At 49.0% G+C, this 18,912-nt stretch overlaps 1 protein-coding gene and 1 pseudogene across 4 annotated transcripts in view; both read right to left on the bottom strand.

The window, feature by feature from the left end:
- Positions 1-18,912, bottom strand: part of LOC147622297 (uncharacterized) — a 99,695-nt gene that overhangs the window by 15,441 nt on the left and 65,342 nt on the right. The window lies entirely within an intron of this gene.
- On the bottom strand, positions 3,365-10,236 carry LOC147622298 (uncharacterized; annotated as a pseudogene).

Below are 18,912 nucleotides of genomic sequence, written 5' to 3' on the forward strand. Positions count from 1 at the left end.
CCCTAGCATTGAGATCAGAGACCCCCTTAGAGGACCTCAGGGAAAGTGTAGAGGATGAGGGTGACTGGTTTTCACGCAAGGATGGGCCAACGAAGTGCCAACGGCTAAGCTCCTGTGTGCTAGCTACCACATGACCTTTCCATGTGACATAGTTGAGGGAGACCTCTCAGCCATACTCATTAGCCCCATGCTTGATACTTTGGAGAGTGGTATGCCATCTACTGGGGGGTGATGCTCCTCTCATGTTCTATGTTCCCGGTATTCCATGATGAGTTTCCATGGACAGTTTTGTATCACCCCCCAGTAGATGGCATACCATTCCATGATGAGATATGCCATGGACATTATTGTATCACTTTGGTCTCATAGGCCCGTTGGGTCTTTATAGACGCTTAATATATCTTTCTTTCTTTCTTTCTCTCTCTATCTTGCACTCTTATCTCCGCTACATTGTGCAATTGTCAAGAACCAAGGTGCTGAATATTCCTTATCAAAGTATAAAACTGTCTACAGAGATTGATTCTCAAAGATGAGAAAGAATGGGGTAGAGAGAGAGAGAGAGAGAGAGAGAGAGAGAGAGAGAGAGAAATGAAATGTTATATTAACGTCCTCAAAAGGCCAAAGTGACCTATGAGACCAAAGTTACAACCATGTGACATCTGATACACTATCTGGAAAAGAAAAGAAAGGACTGAAGGTAAGTATCTAGCCCTACAATACATTAGTAGGGAGCATCCGGAAGTAGCAACTAGGGAGAGTGGGAAGCTAATGCTACTAGTCAAAATGGGGTACATGAGTACATGGATACATGAATACATGAATATGGGGGAGTACAAAAGTGACAGTGAGTACAACAGTATATGGCTGGAGTGGTAATCATCCTAGGAGCTCTAGCATGGGTCTCTGCCGGATGGCCTGGATATCTGCCATAGTGAGATGCCTGGTTGGACGAGCCCGATGCCTCGCAATGATGCTCTGAATCCTCCGATGTAGGCACCGTCTCTGATGTAAGGATCCGCGAACCCTCGGGCGTCTGGATCTGCCCAATTGGATAGCTCTCTCAACTAGAGTCCCACGGGGTGCGCACTGTTCGGCTATCGGCTGTGTCTCCTCCCAGGTAGTCCCTCTAAAGAAGTCAGTAATCTGTCTCTGTGTGGACTCCCTGCCAGTCGGGTGTCTGCTCCTCATAATGGACTCTCTGAGCCTGCGGATCTCCAGGAGATAAAAACCAAAGCATCGCTGATCATAATAGTCCATGACTCTAGCCAGTGGTCCAAATCCCTCTCTGAAAAGGCAATGGTAGATGTAGTGCTCCTCCGTCTCTGGCTCTATCCAACAAATCTGACATATCTTGTCCCCTGGAGGTATGCCTCTAAATCTGCCTGTCTCTTATCTCTAACTGATGTGAAGAGGTGCGGATCTGCCCAATGGCGCACCTCAATCCATGAGACAAATGGGTATCCATGTAGCTCGGTCTAAGTATAAAGCCATCCTCAGTGGTGCGGAGAAGATGGTCTCTATAGAAAGCCATCTTCGTCCCTAACTCCTGTGAGGGCTCTAGCCATGTCCTCCGAGTGTCCAATTGAATGAGGTCCTGTCTGATGACTCTACTAATCTCAGAATGTGTCAAGGTGAGAGAGAGTGCCTCTAGAGAGTACTGGAAGGGTGGAAGTCTGTCTAAGCTGAACCCATGGAGCTCAAACCAGGATGCTATCTGCGCATACCAACATGAAGTGTCTCCCTCCATGGCTAGCTGATGAGAGGACTCTAAAGCAAGTCGTGCATACCGGTGTCCGGGAAGCTCCAAGGTGCTATGAATGAAGGACACTGATCTGGCAAGAGCCTCGACTACGATCGGTGGTGCTCCCATCTCGGCTTGGATAATCTCATGGGGTACCGAGGCCTTAGCCCGAATCATCCTGGAGATCATGGACACAAGTGGTCTCTCCATCGATCTCCATCCATCCTATGTGCGTCCTGATCGACTGTGACGATCTAGGCTAGGCCCCCAGTTTTGTACTCCATATAGCATAGCCGATGTGACCAGCGTGTCAAAAAGCCACAGCTTAGTGCGTGGCTCCTGAAACTGTACCTGTGAGCACATCCTCTCTAGACCTCCTAGTGCTGCATATCCTCTAGTCAATCTGGCCTCTGCTACCCCCCTCATGGAAAATGTGGGCCCAGTGAACACCACTCCAAGATATGTGTACTCCACTGTCTCCTGCCCATATGTGAAAATAGGCGCTGATCTCCAGACCCACTGAGCTGTAGTGTTATACACCATAACCTTGGTCTTACCAAGGTTAACTGAGAGCCCATTGTCCTGTGCATAAGCATGTAAAGTATCCAAGTGCATCTGCATACCCTCTGGTGAGTCTATAAGCACAATATCATCAGCATATAAGAGCAGAGGTATCCAAGTGCCAGCCAACTACACTCCTCTGTCCCCTCGTGTCCCAATATAATCAGAGATCTCATCAATGTATAGTCCAAATAGAGTCGGAGAGAGCGGGCAGCCTTGTTTCACCCCTATAGTGGAGTGTACTGGCTGGGAGAGACCCTCTGAAGTCCGCACCTGCCCAACTACTGTCTCATAAAGTGCCATAATACCCCAAATGTGCTCACATGGAACCCCCAAGTCTTGCAGCCTGCGCATCAGTCTAGCTCTGGGCACTGTGTCAAAGGCCTTGCGGAAATCCACAAAGCCACAGTAGATCCTCCTCCCATGTGCTCTGCCCTCCTCAATGATAGCCCTGAGGGTAAAGATATAATCCAAAGTAGAGAATCTCCTCCTGAAACCGGCCTGTCCCTGAGCTCGGACCCCTTGTCTCTCTGCCCATCTGCTCAACTCATGCTCAAGAGTAGAGGCATATAGCTTGGCCAGCAAGTGACCAATCATAATGGTGCGGTAGTTAGTCGACAGGCTCGGATCTCCAGACTTGAGTACCGGCACAATCGTGGAAGTACTCCAAGTCCCAGGAAACCCCTCACACATGGCTCTATTAAACATGAGAGCTAGCAAGTCTGCAATCATATCTCTAGCATGTATGAAATGCTCGGCTACAATGCCCTCATGATCTTGTGCCCTCCCTGTATGCAATCTGTTGATGGTCCTCCTCACCATCTCTGCTGTGAAGAAGGTAGAAGTGGGAGGACAAGGCTCTGGAGGGTTCGGTAGTGGTGGCTGCTCTGGTACTGTGTAGAGGGAGGCTGCATACTCGTCCCATGTATCTGGAGAGGTAATTGCCGGAGGCGAAGCAATCTCCAGGCCTCCCCAGAATCCTGACTCAAAAACAACATATAGATGTCTCTCTCCAGCCGAGCTAAGAATGCTCTCTTCTTCCGCCGAATGAGGGATCGGAAGATGATGCGTGACTGTCTATATGTAGTAACACCTGTGGCCACCTCTCTCTGTAGCCGGGCTCTGAGCTCCCTACAGTCATCATCATACCAACTATTCTGGGGCATGCTCCCAGGACGTGGTCGTACTGTGGGCTGCATGTGTGGGAAGGCCGTCGCTGCAGCTGTATGTAAAGCCTCTGTCAGGATCTGTGTGAGCTCTGCTAATGGCCTCTGTGGATCCTCTGCACTCAACAAGCTGTAGATCTCTGCGGTGTATACTCCATCAGTCTCTCTACACAAGGTATATCTCGGGTGATAGGAGGACTGCCCAACCTGGCGGGTACTGTAGTGGAAATCCACCGTAAAGGAGAGAAGTGCATGATCCATCGTAACTCCGATGGGCGTGGGGCCAATCGCAAAATCCTGGATACTCGGGATGAAGGTTGGCGAGGCTAAAACATAATCCACTATGCTGGCCCCATGTCTGTGTGGAAAGCAAGTAAAGCCACTGGCAAGTGGATACCTCTCTAGGCCATTTAAAATGGCCAGCCCATGTGCAGTCCCCATCTCCAAGAGGTATCTCCCATACTCAGTACACTCCACCTCATCCTATGATCTCCGGGTCAAACACATCTCCTCCACATCTATCTCTCTCAACATCTCCTCCGAAGTGTCAAAGAAGGAGGTCTGGTACTGAGCTGTTCGAGCATTAAAGTCCCCAAGTATGATAACATCTCCCTCCCTGGAGAACTCTCATATGTCCTCATCTATAATCATATATGGAGATTGCCCCTTGGGCGCTGCATCCAGTCTCAATGCTCCGTTGCAGTTCCATACTGCAAGTCTCAGACTGGTCCCATAGGTCTCGCACCGTCAGGTGGTGCGTCTCTCTAGTATCACCACTCTGCCTCCTCTGTAAAATGCTAGCTTCCCTTTTTCTCTGGCTGCCCTAATCTCCGGCATGCACTCCCTCATATGTGCTAGCTGTGCCAAGGTGAGGTCATCTCCTAAAAAGATGCCCGTTTTCTTAAGGGCGGAGCGCTTGGCCAAGAAATCCTTCTTGGCCTCCAAGGTGGGAAAGCGTAAAATGAGAGCTCTCTCCTTCGAGCTCTCTCCTCCATTCTTGTCTTTCTTGCCCACTCTCCAAGCCCCCGTGTGTGTAGGCCTCGAAATGCCCATGCGTGTGTATAAATCTTTGGCTTCCTCCTCTACATTGTCACCGTCCTTAAGCCCCGTGATCTGCACATGAAGTTCCCTTGTCTTTCTTCTTTGTTCCTCCTCAATGGTTAGGTTGATAATCTTTGAGGTAGATGTGCTTTCGGCCTCCTTGTTCTTACCTTTCTTGACCACTTCCATCCATTTCTCTGCTTTATCTACTTTTGCGTCTTTGTGAGCACCTCCACCCACGAGGAGGTCTCCCGGGCTTTCTTTTCTTCTCCCTCTTGAAGTGTTCTCACTTGGGCCTTGATGGTGTTCAGCTCCTCCATCATGACGGGCTGAATTTCACCTTCCTCGAGCTTATGTTGAGCACGTGCTTCTTCTAATCTGTATCTTGAGATTTGCGATCTCTGTATCTTGGGCTGCTATCCGCGCTTCAAGCTTCTTGACTTTGTCAAGAAGGCTCCGGTTGACCATATTAATTGCATTGTCCGTCTCTTTCTTGTGTTGTTGGATGGCTGCCTTGATCAGGTCTTCAATGTCGATCCTCTCCATCTTGTCTTGGGCTGAAAAAGGCTGGTTTCGGGTTAAAAAATTTATTAACCCTTGGCCATAGGAAAGCTCTGTGCATGTTTGCAGCTCTTCCCACAGAGAGAGAGGCCAGAGGGGGGGCTGTTGCGAAGAGAGAGAAAGATAGGCAGCAAGCGGGAGAGGGAAGCAGGCAAGGAGAGAGAGAGAGAGAAAGAGAGAGAGAGAGAAAGAGAGAGAGAGAGAGTTATGTTGCTGCCTTGGGGGCCTGAGCAAGGGTGGGTGGGAAACGGGGCCGAACAGTGGGAGAGGAGGCGGAGATGAAGCGACGGGCAGCGGAGACTGAAGCGACGGGCGAACAGTGGGAGAGGAGGCAGAGATGAAGCGACGGGCGAAATGGGCAGGAGGCGGGAAAGGGGGGCGACGGGCGAAGAGAGAGAGAGAGAGAGAGAGAGAGAGAGAGAGAGAGAGAGAGAGAGAGTTGTATTAATGTCTTCAAAAGGCCAAAATGACCTATGAGACCAAAATATCCAACGGGGCCGAACAGTGGGAGAGGAGGCGGAGATGAAGCGACGGGCAGCGGAGACTGAAGCGACGGGCGAACAGTGGGAGAGGAGGCAGAGATGAAGCGACGGGCGAAATGGGCAGGAGGCGGGAAAGGGGGGCGACGGGCGAACACACACACACACACACACACACACACACACACACAGAGAGAGAGAGAGAGAGAGAGAGAGAGAGAGAGAGAGAGAGAGAGAGAGAGAGAGAGAGAGAGAGAAAGTTGTATTAATGTCTTCAAAAGGCCAAAATGACCTATGAGACCAAAATATCCATGAGGTACATCATCCTGGGTACAAAATAATAATAAAGAAAGATAACAAAAAACAGAGAGAGAGAGAGAGAGAGAGAGAGAGAGTGTGTGTGTGTGTGTGTGTGTGTGTGTGAGGGAGAGAGAAAGAAAGAAAGATTTTATTAACGTCTTCCAAAAGACCGAACTCGGCCTATGAGACAAATCGGTGTACCTGTATGGGGTATCCTCTGTCATCCCAACAAAATGAAAAAGTACTGAACTAAAAAGCTGAATCTGGGTGTGCAATAAGTACAATGAGTGGGGAAGGGGATGGAGCTCTACTACTAGGAGAATGCAAAGCTATACGCATGGCGTATACAATCATGATATGCATCCTAGCTAGCTCCATCTTGTACCATACTGGGGGTATAAAATGGTATACATCAATGAAGGGGGTGTCCACAGCTCCCTGAAGAACACGCCTAGGTCTGCTCTGAAGCGAGCCAGTCGCTCCGCACCCTCTCTGTGAAACTGAGCTTTGATCTCTGTCATCTCTCTCTGGTATAGGCGTGGTGTCCGAAAGCCAGGTGTCCTCAGTCTCTTGCGGGCTCTGAGTGTCTACTCTCTGGAGAGTAATTCCCTGCCGTGTAGGGGCTGGGAGTGGGATGGATCTCTGAAAAAACGTAGTAATCTGTCTGTCGTCCCCCCCCTCTGGAGCTGTCTGAGCCTGTAATGATGTCTCTCTGTGACGCTGTATGTCTAGAATGAATCTCCCCAGTATGGGCTGGTCTGCTGCCTCAAAGATCTGGCGTAGGGAATGTGGCTCTCTGAATAAAATGGGATATCTCTCTCTGATGGCTGTATATGCTCTGCATCTGCACACATAATGCTCCTCACTCTCCACCTCCTCTCTGCACAATCTGCATACCCTCTCCTCTCGGGGGATCCGTGCTGCTCTGCCAGTCTCGATCTCCAATCGATGTGATGAAACTCTAAGCTCACCAATAGCCACTCGGGAGCCGTGTGGTAAAAAGCCCTCCATGTATCTAGGCCTCTCTATAAATCCATCATCAGTGATACTCATGAAGTGATCTCTGTAGTATAGCATCTTCGGTGGAAGAGGCTGTGTAGGCGATATCCATGTCTCTCGTGTATAGAGCTGCCATAGGTCCTGTCTCAATACTCTCTTCCTCTCACTATGAGAGAGACGGATATGTGGTGCATCCCTGTCATACTGGAATGGTGGTAGATGATCCATGTCTAGGCCATGCTGTGAGAACCAATGTGTGACCTGTGCATACCATGATCCTCTTGTCTCCTGCCTCAGCCAGCTGTCTAGATGCCTCAAAAGCTCTGTATGACAAACTGTCCTGTGGCATCTCTCTAAATCTGTCTAGCAGGCATATAGTCTGGAATATGGCCTCTACCATCATAGGAGGCGCAGCAAACTCTGCTCGGATAATGTCATGAGGTACTGACGGTTTGCTGCGTATCATGCGTGCCATCATGAGGGCCTGTGGTCTCTCTATCTGTGTCCACCAATGGGTAGCAAGGCCTGGCGCCCATACCGCTACTCCATACATCAGTGCCGGTGTGACTAATGTGTCAAATAGCCACCCCTTCGTCCGGGGCTCCTGAAAATGCGCCTGGTGGCACTATCTCTCTAGCATAGCCAAAGCTGCATATCCCCGTGTCAATCTAGCTCTGGCTGCTGAACCCATGGTGAAGCGTGTGGCTGCTGCAGAGAAGGTAACCCCTAGGTACACGTATGATGTCACCACCTCCACCTGGCATCCTGCGAGAGTGAATGTCAGCTGACTCCTGCCCTGTCTCGATGTATGAAAGACCATAACCTTGGTTTTCCCAAGGTTCACAGTAAGACCCCTCTGTGTGCAGAAATCATGGAGTGCATGTAGATGCTGCTGTAGACCTCCTGGAGACTCAGACACTAATACAATATCATCAGCATAAAGCATAATATGTGTATTGAGGTACCTGCTAAATCAACTCCATATCCGCCTCCCCGTGCAATGAAGTCAGCCACCTCATCAATGTATAACCCAAATAGCGTGGGGGAAAGTGGGCATCCTTGCTTCACACCAATGGTGCTAGCAATAGTCTCGGACATACCTCCTGGACATCTGACTTGCCCAAAAACCTGCTCATATAATGCATAAATGCCCCATGTCATATCTGCTGGTATGCCAAGAGGCTGCAGTCGTTGAAAGAGCCTCTCTCGTGGTACTGTGTCAAATGCCAGCTTTCTCTTCCTCACTCTGGCCTGATCAATCATACATCTCAAAGTGAATACATGGTCAGTGGTAGAGAAAGCTCTCCTGAAGCTTGCCTGCCCTGATGAGCGTAAACCTGCTCGCTCAGCATATAAGCTAAGCTCTTGCTCCAACACTGCACCATAGAGTTTGGCCAACACGTGGCCAACCATAACCGTCCTGTAGTTGCTCGGATCGAGCATATCGCCTTTTGTGAATCGGCACAATGGTGTGCATCGTCCACTCCGCAGGCAAACCCTCTGCTAGTGCCCTGTTAAACAGGTGTGCAAGAAAAGGAGCCAAAGAATCTACTGCATATATGAGATGCTCACCCTGCACGCCCATATGGTCGGCGGCCCGTCCATGTTGTAGGCGGCGGATAGCTTCCTTTATCGAGTGGGTAAAGAAGCTAGCTGTGGTAGGTCGAGGCTCCTGTGTGGCTGAGGTATAGGTGGCTGCTGTGGGGCGTGGTATAGGCCCTCTGCATATGTGTGCCATGTCTGTGGGTCTGCAATAGGTGTCGGTGTCCAGGAATCTCTGAAGTGCTACCATGAGATAAGGCTATCTCTACTCATGAAGAAATGAAAGATCTCTAGCTCCTGTATCTCTGCGAAGGCCCGCCTTTTGCGGCGAATAAGTCTCCTCATTTCTCTCCTCGACTCCTGCTCTGTGATGGCTCCCAAGGCTCTCTGTATGCGGAGCCGTGAGTATAGGGCTCTGCACTCGTCATCATACCATCTGCTCTGGGGCATAGTCCCAGATCTCGCAGGCTCTCCTGAGTGGACACGATGTGGGAAGCTCTGTAATGCAGCCGTGTGTAGGAGTGATGCCAGCTGGGCTGTAATGGTATCCATAGGTGCTAGGGGATCCATGAGTAGGAGCCCATCCTCTACTCTGCCAGTGTATATGTCTGCCATGTCATGTGTGAAGTAGATGGTAGTGTGTGGCATCGGTATGTGGGGGGCTGGTGATACTGGTGATCCGGCTAGTGAAAATGCCAAGTATGTATGATCTGCCCCAATAGAACGAGGTGGAATGGAGAATGAGGTGACAAGCTGTGATGCCTCCAAAGACCCCATAATGTAGTCTACCACCGTGCCTCCGGTCCGTGTATGACCCCCATGTGGGAAGCATGTCAGCCCTCCTGATCCCGACCACTATAGCATCCCGTTATAAATAACGAGACGATGCCTGGCTCCCAACTCTAGTAAGTGGTCCCCATAATGTCCTTTGTCTGGTCCAGTGTCCTCTGATGCCCGACTAGCCCCTATCTCCTCTGGATCCACAGGGTGGAGGATCTCCATGTCATCATAGTCATACACCTCACACTGTCTGCTCTGTGTGTGGGCATTGAAGTCGCCCGTAAGAAATACTTCCCCTAGTGTAGAATAATGCATAATCTGTTGGGGTAAAGGCATTATGCCCACCCTTATAGTGTGTACAAGCCCATAAGTTTTATAGTACATAGTACACTTAGTACTTTTAATGTACTAAGTGCACTATGTGCACTAGAGCAAATATACATGTGTGATAGGGGAGTCACACACTCATACTTTGTGAGTTGACTTATCCCCACACGTCTCTCTCTCTCCCTTCTTCTCTGTGTGTGTCTCCCACATGAAACCCTAATTGTTTCAGCTGAGCTTCTTTAGCTCCCTTCAACTGGTATCAGAGCTAGCACGAAGGCAAGGTGGGCATTTCTCTCCAACTACTCAAAGCGACATCGGCTTTGTGGGTGTTTCTACTACTGCTCTGTGGGGGGAAGAAGGGCACATTGTACTACTGTGTACGCTGGCAAACAAGGTCATATGGCTTCGTCTGTAGTGTCTATGGACCGGCAGTTTTGAGGAGTTTCGCGCGCAGCTGGAGGAGTCGGGCGCCGTGCGGGAGAGGCTCCGTTCCATCGTCGCCGACCTTGATAGCGCAACTCGCCTCATGCAGGCTCAGCTCCTCCTCATCCACCATTCGCTCGGTCTGGCCTCCAACATCGACGGAGTTAGTGGGGAGACAACCATTGCCGCCCGACTCGCTGCGACAGCGCTCACAGCAGGTGAGCCGCCTATAGCGAAGCTCCACCAGCCTACAGTTCCGTCCTCGACGCCGCCAGCTTGCAGTTCCATCCCCGACACTGCCAGCCTGTAGTTCCATCCCCGTCTCGCCGCAACCAGCCTGCAGTTCCGTCTATCGTCATCACCAGCTCCCCGTTTCAGAAAACCTCCCCGTTACAGAAAACCTCCGCCTGCCCGTAGAACTTGAAATACGACGCCCCCCCCCCCTTTTCTGCAACACAGAAATCAAAAATTTTCAGAGGTATTTGCTTCAATTTTGGGATTTGCATGCCCATTATCATCAATTGAGCAGGTACAGGTCCTAATGGCTTAGATTTGAGCACAATTGGCAACATTGGGTGACATTGGTCACATTCCGGGTCAATTGGCAGGAAATTGGGTGTTAACATTTGGGGCTTTTGATGTAATTGTGCCATTGGGCATTCACACATGCTGTATGATGTGAGCAATCTCACATTCGGGGCTAAATTGCAGGAAATTGGAGTGCAAATCAAAGGGCTTTTGTGCCAATTGGGTTGATTTGCATGCAGGCACTGGCATTTGATGCTTTGGGCAATGTGTTGATGCCTCTCAAACACTCAATGTGCCAGTAAATCAAGGGGCTTTTATGTATTGGATGTATATGTGGCCAGGGGGAAGCATTGTGAAGACTCTGGATGCCTTTCATGTGCATTAATGTACCATTCATGATCAGAAATTGATCTTGAATCAAGGGGCTTTTCAAGATTTTGTGCTTGTTGAGCTTGGCAAAGCAGCAGGGAAGACTTTTATGCCTTGAACCCTCAGAAATCCACTTGCAGTCAAGGGGCTTTTGCCCAATTTCTGTCCGGGACTGTTGTATGCAGTGGTGAGGACTGTCAAGGTCTGATTTTCACTCATTTGGACAGCCAGGAGAGCATTTATTGCTACTGTACTTGCTGGTACAAATTTGGTACAACTTTGTACAAGTTTTGGCATGGCTGTACATTGATTTGAGTGAGGAAAAGGCTCATTTTCAGCTGCTGTACTTGCCGGTACAGATTTGGTACATCATTGGTGAGCACTTAGTACTGTTGTACAGTATTTTGGCAGGGGAACAGAGCACATCTAAGGTGCTGTCATAAATCTGCAGCAACCAGATTTTGGTGATTTTATCACATTCACTGGGAGGAGAGTTGCATTTGTGCTTCCGCAGTGGGAGATAAACTTTGGGAGAACAACTGTGAGCACTTTGTGTGCTTTTGGTGCAGTGTTCGCACATTTTGCAGGGAGTCAGGCATTGACTGTGTCAAAGGTTGCATATTGCTATGGCAACCACAGGTGAGAGCTCTTCATTGCTTCACATCAAAAAGCTTGAAGGCTCACATAATTATGACATTTGGCAAACCCAGTGCTATAATGTGTTGCTCCAGAAGAAGCAGCACAAGCCCATCAAAGAAAGGGGTGTAATGCCCGCTTCTCTTACTGCTGAAGAATGGGAAGATATGGATGAGCTGGCAAGATCCACCATCATGTTGCCTGTGTCAGACTCTTTACTTTTCAGCATACGTGAAGAGAAGACAGCTTGGGGAATGTGGCAAAGATTGCAGGACTTGTATGCCCAGCAAAGTGCCTCAAGCAAAGTGTATTGGTTGAAGAAACTCATAGGTCTTCAAATGAAGAAAGGGGCGTCTATGACAGCCCATCTAAATGAGTTTAATGGTGTTGTCAGCCAGGTCATCAATCAAAAGTTGGCAATGGACGATGAGTTCAAAGCCACCTTTCTCTTATGCACTTTGCCAGAGAGTTGGGACACATTCAGGACAGCCACTAGCAATTCAAATGCTATGCTGTCATATGCAGATGTGGAGGGTGCTCTCCTTCAAGAGGAGATGAACAGGAAGAACAACTCTGTTGGAAAGTCCAATGCAATGAATGCACGTGGGAGATCCCAGCAAAGGGGTAAAAGCCAAGAACGGGGAAGGAGCAAGTCCCGCTCCAAAAAGGACTTGGAATGCCATTATTGTGGCAAGAAGGGACATTTCAAAAAGCAATGCTACAAATGGAAGAATGATCAAAAGGAAAAGGGCAAAGGAAAAGACAAAGACAAAGATGAAGCCAAAGATGCAAAGCCAAAGGGCAAAAGTGGAGTCAAGATTGAAGAAGTGAATGTGTCACATGCAGGTGACAGTGAGGATGAAGTCCTATTCATGTCTTCACTTGATGCCCATTCACTCCATGCAGGAGATGGTCATGGTATGCACTCGTGGATCATTGATTCAGGTGCCTCCTTTCATGTCACAGGTTGCAGAGACTTTTTTGTCAGGTATACTGCTGGCAATGAAGGAGTAGTTTATTTGGGTGACAACCATGCATGCCAGATTCTCGGCAGAGGTGATGTGAGGCTTGTGTTTTGAGATGGCTCATAGCTTATGCTCCATGATGTCAGGCATGTGCCTGAGATCAAGAAGAACCTGTTTTCTACTGGACAGCTTGATGATGCTGGTTATGTTACCACATTTGGTAGTGGAAAGTGGAAGATTAGTAAGGGCTCACTGGTTCGTGCCAGAGGCCCTAAGGTGGACACTCTTTACTTCATTCATGCTGGTGTTTGTCACCATGCTAATGTAAATGCAACCGAGCTGCCGGAAATCTCTATGTGGCATAGCCGGTTGGGACACATGAGTGTCAAAGGAATGGAGCAATTGTCTCGTTATGGTTACTTGCCTTCTCTAAAGTTCTCAAGTTTTCAGTTTTGTGAGCATTGTATATATGGCAGGCAACTCCAGTGCCCCCACAAGAAAGCTCTTGGACAGAAAGATGCTCAGTTAGAGCTTGTGCATACAGATGTATGTGAGATGCCTCAGCTTTCTTTGGGAGGGGCAAAATATTTTGTGTCTTTTATTGATGATGCCACACGCAAAGTGTGGGTTTATCCTCTTCGTTTGAAGAGTGATACATTCTCAGTGTTTGAGAAGTTTGTTGCTCATGTTGAGAATCAAACTGGCAAAACACTGAAGGCTTTGCGTTCCGACAATGGTGGAGAGTATATGTCCAAACAGTTTCAGGACTTTTGTGATGCTAAAGGCATCAAGAGGGAGCTCTCTGCTCCTTATGATCCTCCACAAAACGGGACAGCAGAGAGGATGAACAGGACCATTCAGGAGAAGGTCCATTCTATGTTGTCACATGCTGCGTTACCTCATGGTTTTTGGGCTGAAGCTGTTATGACAGCCGTTCATCTTATAAACAGGTCACCTAACACGAGGCTTGGTGGGAAAGTGCCAGAGGAAGTATGGACAGGGAAGCCTCCGTCCTACAAGCACTTGAGAGTGTTTGGTTGCGTTGCGTACGTGCACATACGCAGGGAAATACGCACCAAACTTGATCCTAAGTCTCACAAATGCATATTCCTAGGATATGGTGACAGAGGTGAAATGGGGTATAGACTTTGGGATCCAGTGAATAGAAATATTATACGCAGCAATGATGTCATTTTTGATGAAACATGCATGTATAAGGAGCCTGCAAGGCAACAGGAGCCTGGCAGAGTCATCTTTGATGATGATGGACATCATGGACAACAACCAAGGGCTGTAAATCAGCCATTACAGCAACAAAACCAGCCCTTAAATGGTGCTGAAAATGGTCCAAATGGACAGCCAGAGATGGCAAAAGATATCCCTATGGATATCCCACAGTTAGAGGAGATACCGGGCATGATCTTTCAACCTTATGGCATGGAACAGGAGCCACCAATAGGTGATATGCAGGCTGGACAGCAACCTGCAAATGATGATCATTGGGTAAGGAGGTCCACAAGACCCTCCAGACCCCCTGACAGGTTTGTTCCAGGGGTTGACTACTTGATGCTCACTGACTATGGGGAGCCCTCATGTTATAAGGAGGCTTTACAGAGGGCAGACAAGGCTCTTTGGGAGCGTGCTATGAAGTCAGAGATGGATTCTCTGCACAAAAATGGAACATGGAAGTTGGTGCATTTGCCTACAGGCAAGAAGGTTTTGCCATGCAAGTGGGTTTACAGGCTCAAAGTTGCACCTGAAGCAAAGCCAAGATACAAAGCCAGGTTAGTGGCTAAGGGCTTCAAGCAGGAATATGGTGTGGACTTTAATGAGATCTTCTCTCCAGTGGTCAAAATGACCACACTTAGAGCTGTATTAGCTTTGGTTGCTCATGATGATCTGGATTTGATTCAGATGGATGTGAAGACTGCTTTTCTTCACGGTGATCTCCATGAGGAGATATATATGCAACAGCCAGGGGGTTATGCAGTGAATGGAAAGGAGAAGCTTGTATGCAAGCTGAAAAAGAGTCTTTATGGGCTCAAACAGGCACCAAGGGAATGGTATCATAAATTTGATACATTCATGAAATCCCAAGATTTCAGGAGGAGTGACATAGATCACTGCTTATACACCAAGAAAGCTTTGGATGGCAGTCTATTAATCCTCATCTTGTATGTTGATGATATGTTGATTGCCGGGAAATCTCGTAAAGAGATGGATGCCTTGAAGAAGAGGCTGCATCAGACCTTTGATATGAAGAATTTGGGTGATGCAAATCATATTTTGGGTATGCGGATACTTCGGGACAGAAATCAGCATGTGTTGTATTTGTCTCAGAAGGAATACATTGGCAAAGTTTTGCAGAGGTTTAATATGGAGGGGGGGAAGAATACTAGTACTCCTTTGCCTCCATATGTGAAACTCAGTGCTATGGACAGCCCACAGTCGGATAGTGACAGGGCTGATATGGCCAAGATTTCGTATGCTTCAGCTTGTGGCAGTCTCATGTATGCCATGGTTGCTACCAAGCCGGACATTGCATTTGCAGTGGGAGTGGTTACTAGATACATGGCCAACCCTGGCAAGAAGCATTGGGAAGCAGTGAAAGGTGTCATGAGATACCTGAAGGGCACACAGGATATGTGCATCTGCTTTGGCAAACAGGATGCATTAGTGCATGGTTACACGGATTCGGATTATGTCGGTCATCCAGATAACCGGAAGTCTACTACCGGTTATGTGTTTACATTCACAGGAGGTGCTGTGTCATGGATATCCAGGATGCAGAAGTGCACTGCCTTATCTACTACAGAGGCCGAGTATATTGCAGCCACAGAGACTTGCAAGGAGGCATTATGGCTATCTCGGTTAGTGGTTGATTTGGGTTATACAGGGGATATTCCATTGTTGCATTGTGACAGTCAGAGTGCCATCCAATTGGCAAAGAACCTTGTCTTTCATGCAAAGACGAAGCATGTGGATGTGAAGTATCACTTCATCAGAGAGGTGATAGAGGACAAGCTGATTCAGCTTGTCAAGATTCATACGGATGACAACCCGGCTGATCTGTTGACAAATAGTTTGCCTCCAGAGCGGTTTGCTCATTGGCAGACACTTGATGGGCATTGGATGAGGCCAGTTTCAGCCTTGATATGGCCTTGTATATTATCATGTACATGCTGATTTTTTCTTTTCCTTCACTTAAGGGCACATTGCCTTTAAGTGGGAGGTTGTTGGGGTAAAGGCATTATGCCCACCCTTATAGTGTGTACAAGCCCATAAGTTTTATAGTACATAGTACACTTAGTACCATAGTGACATGGGACGGGGGGAACGGACCCTAGGGACGGGGAACACGGGGGCGGGACGTCCGTGGGACGGAGAGACGGGGACGGCTTCCTGACGGCGGGACGGGGACGCCGGGAACGCGTTCCGGGAACGTTCCGGGAACGGCGTTCCCTGTCCGTACGGGGACGGTCAAACTGACCGTTGGCGGCAGTTTTTGACCGTTGGCAGCGCCAACGGCTATCTGTCCTGGCCGTTTGGTGATGCGCAACTCCTCCAAGGCTTCTTCCTTGAGTCTCTCTCTCCCACATGGCTCCCCTCTTCTTCTATATAAGAGACCTCTACCTCCATGCTCTCCTCAAGCCATCTCCTCTCCAAGCTCTCCCTCTCCAAGACCCAAGGCTCAAGCTCTCCCTCTCCAAGCTCTCCTTCTCCAAGCTCACCCTCTCCAACCTCTCCTTCTCCAACATCCAAGCTCTCCCTCTCCAAGCTCACCCTCTTCAAGCTCTCCTTCTCCAACATCCAAGCTCTCACTCTCCAAGCTCACCCACTCCATTGTCCAAGCTCTCCTTCTCCAAGATCTCCATCCCGATTCTCCGTCTTGACTCTTTCTCAAGCTCTACCATCCATCTCAAGCTCTACTCTATCACTATGGCATCCTCTTCTCAAACCCCTTCCTCTCCTCAACCCGGGTCCGCCGCCGCCTCCACCACTTCAACACCCGCTCCATCACGAAGAAGGAGGCCCGCCATACATCGATGGAGTTGGTGGGATGAGGTAGAGTGCTCGCAATACGGTCAAGGGGGTGGTTCAAGACCATGGGTATGTAAGCTTTGCGACTACAAGCGAACCGGCGGTGCCCACAAAGTGCGTGCTCACTTCTTGCATGAGCCCGGCAACGAAGTGCAATTTTGCAAGGAGGTTTCGGCCGAGAAGAAGAAGGAGCTCCTTGAAAAGCTTGTGGTTTATGAGGCGGCCGAGTTGGCAAAACGCAATCCTCAAGTGGCCGTCGACCCCACATCCTTTGTGAGGACATCAACGCCGCATGTACCTCGTTCATCAAGAGAGGCATCCGCTTCCCGGGGACGCCAAAGTACTCTTGATGAGAATTGGAACCCTCAATTGAAAGAGGAGGTGGACATGGCGGTGGCACGATTCTTCTTTCATGACCACATAGCATTTCGGGCGGCACGGTAAGTCCTTGGCACTATGCTCATGTACTATTCAAATATCATGCTCTAAAGACTAAAACTTAAAAGACTAAATGATGGTAAAAATCTAAATTTTGTTTGTGTTTTGCATATGGTGTTTTGGATAGATCTCCATACTTTCGGGCCATGTGCAAATTGATAGCGGAGTATGGACCCTCTTATGTTCCCCCCTCTTCGGAGACCATCCGCACCTCTCTCCTTGAGAAGGAGAAGGCAAGCGTGGAGGTGGCGGCCAACCACATGAAAGAGCAATGGGCTGAAAATGGTGTTACCCTCGTTGTTGATGGGTGGAGTGACACTAGAAAGCGCTCCATCCATGGAGTTGTTGCCTACTCACGAGGGGAGACATACTTTGTCGACTCCCATGATGCTTCCGGGACGGGGAAGAGTGCCGAGATACTTGCTGCGGAGTGGGCAACAACACTAGAGACGGTGGGGGCGGAGAATGTCATTGCCATATGTGCGGATGGAGAACCGGCAAATAGAGCGGCAGGGACAATTCTCCAAGCAACTTATCCTCACATCACTGTGTGCTTTTGCATGGCCCATTGCCTCAACAACCTTATCAAAGACATAGGGGCCTTGGATTGGGTTGCACCTGTCATTGAGGGTGCCAACAAAATAGTGACCTTTGTCCTCAACCATCAAAGGGTGCAGCACGAGTTTTCCAAGAAGTCAAGCCTCTCTCTTCTTAAGTATTCCGAGACGAGGTTTGCATTCAACTTTCTCATGCTAGGCCGCTTGTGTACATGTAGCGGGGCATTGAGGGGACTCTTCCTCAGTGATGAGTTTGCACGCACTTCAGAGGCTTCCACGACGGTCGGCAAATTTTGCAGGGAAAGGGCGGACGATGCGGCATGGTGGGAGGAGGCCAAGGCGCTTGTGGAGATGGTGCAACCGATTATTGATCTCCTTAGGGTAGTGGATTCCACTCAACCATGCATTGGCAAAGTGTACGAGGCAATGGATCGCATGACAGAGAAGCTAAAAGCAATGTTCAAAGTCAAGCCTCACTATAAACAGGTCAAATCCCTATGTTTGAAAAGGTGGCAAGCCTACCACTCTCCCCTCCATGCTGCTGCCTTCATTGTTGATCCTGAGTTTCAAGGCAAAGGGCAACACAAGGACAAAGAGGTGAGCAAAGGCCTTCGACAAACCTTGGATCGCCTTTACACTAGTGAGGAGGATCGCCGCACAATCAAGGACCAATTGCAGGTTTATAGAGAGAAGCGGGGGGCTTTTGGTTTGGCAGATGCACAGGCGGACCGCTTCAAGGTAGGGTCTGCACTTTGGTGGGAGGATTATGGTGCGGAAACTCCAAAGTTGCTGGAATTTGCTGTGCGCGTACTCTCACAGGCTTGCAGTAGCAGTTGCCTAGAGCAACTCTGGTCAGTTTATAGCCACATTGTCTCTAAGAAGAGGAACCGCCTTGGTGTACAGCGCGCAAATGATTTGGTATTTGTCAGTGCCAACTTGCGAATGCTTTGCAAGGGCTTGACAAAGAAGGCAGATCCTTTCACCGAATGGGAGCAGGCACAGCAGGACCCACATCTCTCTGATCAGCAGAGGGCCGAGATTTTAGAGGAGCTTGAGGTTGTGTCCGAGGCATTGTCCCCCCCACCTCCCCCTCCCCTCCCACTTGAGGACCAGCCTATGGAGGACTTCACTGAGGAGGTCACGATTGATCTTCACCCTTTTCAGCCTCTTGCCTAGTCTCTTGAGTCTAGAGTCTCGAGTCTCGACTCTTGCCCCACTTTTTTGCTAGCAATCTTGTATCTTGGCACTTAGTCATTTTGCCTTGAGTGTACACCCTCCTTGGGCCTTTCATTATGCCATTTGGCATTTTTGTTTAGATTGTACACTCACTTTTGTTTATCACGCCATCAGCGCCCCATTATAGTTTTTTGCTAATACGACACTGCATTTCTCCTCTTTTTGGTGCAATTTTGTGCTTAATGTCTTGGTTTCTAAGTGTAAATCAAGTGTGTTAAAAAA

Source organism: Cibotium barometz, chromosome 29 (assembly GCF_041138505.1).
Source record: "Cibotium barometz isolate CiBa-2024 chromosome 29, ASM4113850v1, whole genome shotgun sequence".
NCBI classification, from domain to species: Eukaryota; Viridiplantae; Streptophyta; class Polypodiopsida; order Cyatheales; family Cibotiaceae; genus Cibotium; species Cibotium barometz.